The 8,469-nt window shown below is 38.6% G+C and overlaps 1 pseudogene; it reads left to right on the forward strand.

The window, feature by feature from the left end:
- The first annotated feature begins 3,676 nt into the window (after positions 1-3,676).
- On the forward strand, positions 3,677-4,715 carry LOC101686320 (annotated as a pseudogene).
- Positions 4,716-8,469: the final 3,754 nt, after the last annotated feature.

Below are 8,469 nucleotides of genomic sequence, written 5' to 3' on the forward strand. Positions count from 1 at the left end.
AGTTGTTGCTGTAGCTGCCTTGCACCAAAATATGCTCCACCAAACAGCTAAACAAAATGCTCAACAGATTTCAGAAATACATGCTTTTAAAGGCATCAGAGACCAGTGGAAGCAATGAGTGTTAGGTGAACACAAACAGAACACATCTATATAATTGTCACCCAGAACAAGAAACAGGACATTCCAGCACCTCAGACATAGTGTACCTCTCCAGTCATCCATTCTGTCAGAGAAAACCACTTCAGCAGGAGACTTTTATGGGCCAGGAATATTAGAGGGAAATGCTGATTTTGAAACAGTTTCCTGACTTCCCTGGGAATGAGCAGATCCAAACGTGTCAGAGACCAAGGACATGCACTTAATTGCAAGAGATAAAATAAGCATGATTACTGTGATAACAATAAGGACAGCATCAAAAATAGAATAACCTGACCCACGGGGATCTCTGGCTCTGGTGGATCGACCATGGGGTCCGTAGGAATGAAATGGATGGTTAAATTTTTATATACCTAGATCTGGGCTGCAAGACCCACAACAGACCATCAAAGTCTTTGATCTGAGTCAGTTGATAGACTAAGGGTCCCTTAAATGACAGGTAGTTTCAGGAAGAATCTCGGAATATCAATGACATACTCAAAATGTGGACATATGCTGGATCTTTGTTCTGTATGTCCCAAAGTGATCTGCAATTATTTAACAAGATTCCTTTGCACTCAGAAAATGGAAATATCCAGATGGAGATATTTCAGAGATTGTTAAATATGGCCCAATGCTAACTCACTAACACAGGTTAAAACTTCTATGGATCAGCTGAATAATGGAAATTTGGTTTGTGAACCTCTCTGATGGTCCTACGGGAACCCCATTTATTTCCTACTTTTTTTTTTCAGTTTGAGTTTCTTTTTAATTCCTGAAACATAGTTGAATTCTATTTCTCTTGCAGGTAATTTTGGCCATATGACTGAGCTCCGGCCAAGAAAATATGGGTATTTTATTTCAAGTTCTGAGCCATAAAAACCACTGGCACAATCCTCTTTTTACTTTCTTTCCCCAAATCAAGCTAAATCAAAAGAGAGAGTTAGTCACAGGAGGAAAAAGTCCAGGTTCCAAGGTGTGTTGGAAAGAAGCTTTCTGACTGCTAACACTCACCCTCCACTGGGGCATGAGTAAGAATAAACATTGGGTAAGGCTGTAAGATTTGTAATTTCTCTATCATAGCTGCTAGCATTACTTCATTGGTTATTTAACCGTTGCAATACAAATGCCTGTCTGAAAGTCCTCGGATCTTTCTTTTTCCCTATCAAAAATAATGCCAAAGCAATACCGCAATCATGTAGAAGACACATATTAGTGTCACCATTTTACTTCAAAATTCAAGGATTATGATCTTTATTTCTTAACTTTGTATTTTGACCAATCCATATCTTGGGTACTAAGGGTGGATGACCAGAAATTTAAGTAGGTACAACTGTTATTCTAGATCACATATATTAGCTGTGATTAGAACCCAGATACTTTGACTCCATAGCTCCAGTGCTAGTCATTTAATAGCCTTCTGTTAGGCTTCCCCATAACTGATATGTTGAAATCTTTTTTTTTTAAGATTTTATTTATTTATTTGACAGAGAGAGATCACAAGTAGATTGAGAGGCAGGCAGAGAGAGAGAGAGGGAAGCAGGCTCCCTGCTGAGCAGAGAGCCCGATGCGGGACTTGATCCCAGGACCCTGAGATCATGAGCCGAAGGCAGCGGCTCAACCACTGAGCCACCCAGGCGCCCTGATATGTTGAAATCTTAACCCCTATGTGATGTCAATAGGAGGTAGAACATTTGGAAGGTTAGTAAGTCATGAGATTGTTCACTTCATGAATGGAATTAGCACCCTTATAAGAGACCCCAGAGAGACATCTCTTACCCTCTCTCTTTCTGTCATGTAAGGACACAATGAGAAAATATCCATCTGTAACCAGATGTAGGTTTTCACCAGAACCCAACCATGACACCACCCTGTTCTTAGACTTGCAGCCTTTAGAACTGTGAGAAAGAAACCTGTTACTTATAAGCCCCCGGCCTGTGGTATTTGGTTGTAGCAACCTGAACTAAAAACACCTTCAGAGCAAGAGGATTATTATTAAATTCTGAAGAAAAAAGAGTTGCAGGGATCAAGATGTGAAAAATCATATTATCTTCCATTAAAAGCTTTCTGTAAAAGAGTATAATAAGATGTAATGATGATGTTATTTTGTACCATGTTTGAAAATGTAACAAGTGCCCCCATCTGTATTGTCTACCAAGAAGTAGACCTAAGATTAGAGACCAAGGATACAAATTGACATAGAAATTGTAGGAGTGACTTGAGTGTGAAACATGGACCCAAATAACTTTTTCAACATTTAAAAAATGTGTTCCAAAGAGGTTTCTTTCAAGCTAATTTTCTGGGTACACAATAGATACTGTATTATGCTACTTTTTATCTCAGATATCTTTAATTAACTAAAGATGATATTCATATCTGAAATGAGTAGAGTTCTCCAAATAAATGTAGAAACATGGTCCAGTATTCTATTATCTAAATAATAACAATCACTAATAAGAAATGCATGAATTTGATTCCCTATGGCTAATTTCCTGGAGCATTTTTTTTTTCAGCTTTCCCAAATATCTTTTTTTTTTATTAATTTTTTATTTTTTATAAACATATATTTTTATCCCCAGGGGTACAGGTCTGTGAATCACCAGGTTTACACACTTCACAGCACACACCAAATCACATACCCTCCCCAATGTCCATAATCCCACCCCCTTCTCCCAAACCCCCTCCCCCCAGCAACCCTCAGTTTGTTTTGTGAGATTAAGAGTCACTTATGGTTTGTCTCCCTCCCAATCCCATCTTGTTTCATTTATTCTTCTTCTACCCACTTAAGCCTCCATGTTGCATCACCACTTCCTCATATCAGGGAGATCATATGATAGTTGTCTTTTTCTGCTTGACTTATTTCGCTAAGCATGATACGCTCTAGTTCCATCCATGTTGTCGCAAATGGCAAGATTTCATTTCTTTTGATGGCTGCATAGTATTCCATTGTGTATATATACCACATCTTCTTGATCCATTCATCTGTTGATGGACATCTAGGTTCTTTCCATAGTTTGGCTATTGTGGACATTGCTGCTATAAACATTCGGGTGCATGTGTCCCTTTGGATCACTACATTTGTATCTTTAGGGTAAATACCCAATAGTGCAATTGCTGGGTCATAGGGCAGTTCTATTTTCAACATTTTGAGGAACCTCCATGCTGTTTTCCAGAGTGGCTGCAGTCCTGGAGCATTTTTAAAACCTCATACTGACTGAGGACAAAGATATACTTCAAATATAAGGCATACTTGTGTAATACAGCCTCTACCAGAACATACCGTCTCTGATGTAGTTCAATAAACTAATATATGTACTTTAAAGAAGTAAGTAGTAAACTTGATGTAAAGTGGAATTTCTCAGGACATTATAATGTCTAAATAGATATTTTGTATCTACACATGTATCTATACTTTGTTCCTAAAATTCCACCAAGTTTTTTACTAATGCATTTTAATTTTCTAAAATACCTGGAATACCAGGTATGTCTTATCTCATCTTCTAGTCCCTAAATTGGATGAAATTAATACAGTAACCCCACAATGCCTAATACTTTCCTCCATTTTGAATATACTCCAAAAATATGTTTTCCCATGTCATCTTTATCATGTGGTTGCTTTCATAACTGCATGGACACTGTCAAATCTTTGCAACAAGAATCCTGCAGCCCCGTTAGATTCTGTCGAGAAGATCCTTCCTCCTTCCTCAGTTTGCTTCCTGCATCGTGATGATCCAGAAATAAGAGCAGAAAGTTGCTGGGTGATTTCCTAACTTACTGATGGTCCAAATGAACAGACTGAAATGGTTATGAAAACGAAGTTGAGTCCCAACTTGTGAAGCTTCAAGGGGCTGCTGAATTACCCATTGTGACTTCTGCACTAAGAGCCATAGGAAATACTGTCACTGAGATAGAGGAGCAGACTTAGTTTGCAACAGATGCTGGAGCACTAGCTGCTTTTCCCAGCCTGCCAACAAACTCCAAAGCTAATATTCAGAAGGAAGCTATGTGGATCACATCAACCATCACATCTGGTCTCCGGGACCAGATACAGCAAGTTGTAAATCATGGATTAGTCCCATTCCTCCTTGGTTTTTTGTCTCAGGCAGACTTTAAGACACAAAAAGAAGCTGTCTGGGCTGTGTCCAACTATACAGGGGGCAGAATAATTGGACAGACTGTATACTTTGTTCATTGTGGCATAATAGATTCATTGGTGAACCTCTTCACTGTGACAGATCTCAGAATTATTCTGGTTATTCTGGATGCCATTTCCAACATTTCAAGCTGCTGAGAAACTGGGCAAAACTGAGAAATGTCGTATAATGATTAAAGAAGAATGTGGAGGTTTGAACAAAAGTGAAGCTCTACAAAACCATGAACATGAATCTGTGTGCAAAGTTTCATTACACTGGATTGAGAAGTATTTTTCTGTAGAGGAAGAGGAAGATCGAAATGTTGTGCCACAAATGACCCCTGAAGACTATCCATTCCAAGTCGGGGATGTTACTCCTGGGAGCTTTAAACTTCTACATTGTACAGCTGAGGCATCAAGTTGTTTGTTGTGTACTTTTTTGGCATAAGCTTGTCTTACTGTCTCTCTATTAAGAACTATTTTTAAGTGTATTTTGTAAATGTCACATGTTTTACAAAGAAACTATACTTGAACAGTTCTAAACTGTACATACGGATGTATAAAGCTTCTCGGCTCAGTGGGTTTCTTATTTCTATGTGAAATCTCATATCTTACAATGTCCTATAAATAAAGATGAAATTCCACCCTTTTCTTCCCTGAAAGAAAAAAAGAAGAAATTGTGACCAAGATCACAATACTAATAAACAATGATTCCAAGACCAAAACCTTCCCTACTCTTGGTTTCTAGGATTCTGGTCTCTTGATAATTTCTCCACATGTGAAGTGTGTAGCCCCAACTCTTCTGTGAAGTCCTTGAAAGTCATGGCCGTGTTTCATTCTGCTTTGTATCTTGTATAGTTCCTATTCCATAGTTGACATTCACAAATGCTTTTAATTTTAGTCATCAGGTGTGAGAGGCCCTAATTCTAAAAGGAATTAATGTCTTACAGAAGTTACTTTATGACCAGTTGGATGTACTTCTTTCCAACTAAAAGTAAATAAACAACAAGAACTGAGTCTCAGCAATATTGTTTTAATATTTAGAATTGAACGAATACAATGGCTTGTGATCCAAAATCAAAATTCTTTTGTGGTTGTTATTGTTATTGCCACTGTTTATTGTTGTGAAAAGAAATCTTACCTCCTAGAAGCTACACAGCTATACTTCTGTGTTTTTTTAACTAAAATATAAACAGCCTAGGGGCGCCTGGATGGCTCAGTAAGTTAAACCTCTACCTCTGGCTCGGGTCAGGATCTCAGGGTCCTGGGATTGAGTCCAGCATCAGGTGTCTTACTCAGTGGGGAGCCTGCTTCTCCCTCTACCTGCCACTCCCACGTGTGTGCTCTCTCTCTCTCTCCCCCTATCAAACACATAAATAAAATCTTTAAAAAAAGAAAATAAAATATAAACAGCCTAATTAACAAAGTGCATGAAAATAATCAAATGGATATAACTGTTGCTGATTTGAAAATTCTTTCTTTTTCTTTAGTCTTAGTTCCTTAATCCCATGTGCTGGGGCTTGCTTTTTCACATCTCTTGAAAGTGGTCTTCATAATTATGTTTCATTCAAAAGCTAAACAAACAAACAAACAAACAAAAACAAAACAAAACAAAAAACCTATCTCTCAAGTAAGTAGTGGATTACATGTTAATCTTTAGGCATACAACTGTTAGCATATTGTCACTATAAAATGCTATATTATCTTTGCAAAATACCTTATAATTTTGTTTATGCCTAGAAAGCAGAAAGGCAATCAGAATTCCTTCAATTTACCTCCTGCCTTCATCGGGAGGCAAAGTTAATACATGTGGCTCTAACAATTGATCTGTCTTCTAAAGCCCTTGCTTCACATTTGAATCACCTAAAAAGCTTTACCAAAATACTGTTAAGTAGATCTCATCCTAGTCAAATTAAATCAGAATCTCTTAGCATGTGGCCTCAACAACAGTATTTTTTTTTTAATTCCCTAAGTGGTTATAATGTGTAATCAAGGCTAAGAACCACTGCTTTAGAGGCAAATAATCATCACAGTCTGAGACTAGAAGGCAATTCTGAACAATGTTCACCAAAGCCTAACTGTGCACATGAGAATCGCCTCTGGAGCTTTTGAAAGTTACAAAATCCTCAGGTCCCCTGAGTCAGAACTTCCAGTGGTAGGGTCCCAAATGCGTCTTACCCATGATGGGGTCCGAGGACCATTGCTTTGGAGATTTTCTAAATCTCACTTTCTAAGGCATGGGAGAACCTGATGGATCATTTAAATCCAAGTAACATCCTCTTTGCAGCTACCCATGAAAATTTCTTCATGGCCCTTTCCTACAGGATACAGTGTTTCTTTTAAGAACTAGAGTGTGTCATCATAAAATGTGTCAGCTTCTAGGAGTTGGAACACCTGAGTTCAAGGTCTTGCTGCACTACTCAGTGGTTGTGTAAACACAAACGAATTACTTCCTCTTTCCCATTTCATATTTAATCTTAAGTCACAGGACTGTAACGATCAGAGAAGTGAATATAATAATTCCCAAACCTGACTGATCATCAAAATCTTCTGGAGAATGTGTGAAAAAAATTATATAGTTTCCTTGGTCCAGTTCTGGAGATTTTGTCCCTCTACATGTGGAGTGTGGTTGGACATTAAGTAACTTCTCTCTTGAAGATTTGCAGGTGAGTTTGAAACCTGGCCAGTTGTGCTATGAGAGTGTGAGGCCCCCTGTCAGCATCCAGGATGTACATATTCATTCCGCAGCCCTGCCCATGACCCCTCAGGCATTCTTCAGTAACAGGGATCACTCACTTCCCAGCAGATGCTATTTCTAGAAGAGCAGCACTCCAGTGTTTTGATGTAAGAGATGGGAAGATTTATAGGACAGTCACTGCCTTATGTGTATCTAGAACTAAAGAGCGGCCTAGGGTCTTTGTTCACTTATTAGGTTGTCTTTTGCCTTTTTCCCACACTTAAAAAAAGACAATACAGAAGAAAGGAAAAAGCCTACGGTTTGAAATCTGATCTCCATTTTAGCAGAGGTCTGCTTTTTTTTTTTTTTTTTTTTTTAAGATTTGTTTGTTAGAAAGGGAAGAGAGCACATAAGGGGAGGGGCAGAGGGAGAGGGAGAAGCAGACTCTGTACTAAGCAGGAAGCCTGATGTGGGGCTGGATCCCAGGACCCTGGGATCATGACCTGAGCCAAAGGCAGACGCTTAACTGACTGAGCCACCCACCCACCCCAGAGGTCTGCTTTTTGTGTGTGTGACCCTGGCCTCTCTAGTTTGACTTCTATGGGTCTCAGTTTCCTCTTCTGTCAAATGCAGATAATATCCCTGCCTTATCTGCCTTACTGGAGCTCAGTGGGAAATAAATAGAATAATACATGTTAGCATTTCTGCATAAACATATTTTACATGAGATTTCTCTAATGGATTGTGAGCTCCTAGAACTTTTTCTTTGACTCTCATTCATTCACTTATTCACTTATCCATTTGCTTATTTGTTCACTTAAATATTTACTAACACATGCCAAGAATTATGCCAGGACAAAGGGATGTGAGAACACACGGGGTAGATAAGAACCAGATATGGTTGATATTCTTATGAGGCTTAGTGTCATGTTATGAGCTGTAGCTAATTACACAAATAATTACTAAATTATAGTCCAAATAAGCACTATTAGGGAAAAGTCAGACTAAGGAGAATGTATAAAGAGGAGGCTACCCCATTGTTTCCCCATTACCTATGAGCAGTGATATTTATGAATTATGAGTAGGACAGGAAAGCAGTGACAATTCTGGCAGAGGCAAATGTGAGCCTGTGCAAATGTCCTGAGGAAGGAAAGTGGTTAGTAGCATATGAGTAACTAAATGAGTAATTAAAGATTGCAATGAGCTAGTGATATGGGATCAATGAAAGTGAAACTACGTGGTACCCATGGGCCAGGGATGTTTAGGTCATATCTAGCCTCCAGTTTTATTAATCTTTAACAGCAATAGACACTTTCAATGAGCAAGATTGAACAGGGGATGAAAGAATTAGATAAGCACTTTAAATATATCCCTCCAGTTGCTTTATGAAATCATGTCCTGGAGCCCTTGAATATTTGGGGACCACGTAGAAGAAAGGGGAAATTTTAGAGAATTCTACCTTATATGAGTCGGAATAGCAACAAGAAACTGGATGGACTCAGAGATGTAGTCAGGCAGGGGATGT

Source organism: Mustela putorius, unplaced genomic scaffold (assembly GCF_011764305.1).
Source record: "Mustela putorius furo isolate JIRA1106 unplaced genomic scaffold, ASM1176430v1.1 tig00003949_pilon_pilon_pilon, whole genome shotgun sequence".
In the NCBI taxonomy this organism is placed as follows: domain Eukaryota; kingdom Metazoa; phylum Chordata; class Mammalia; order Carnivora; family Mustelidae; genus Mustela; species Mustela putorius.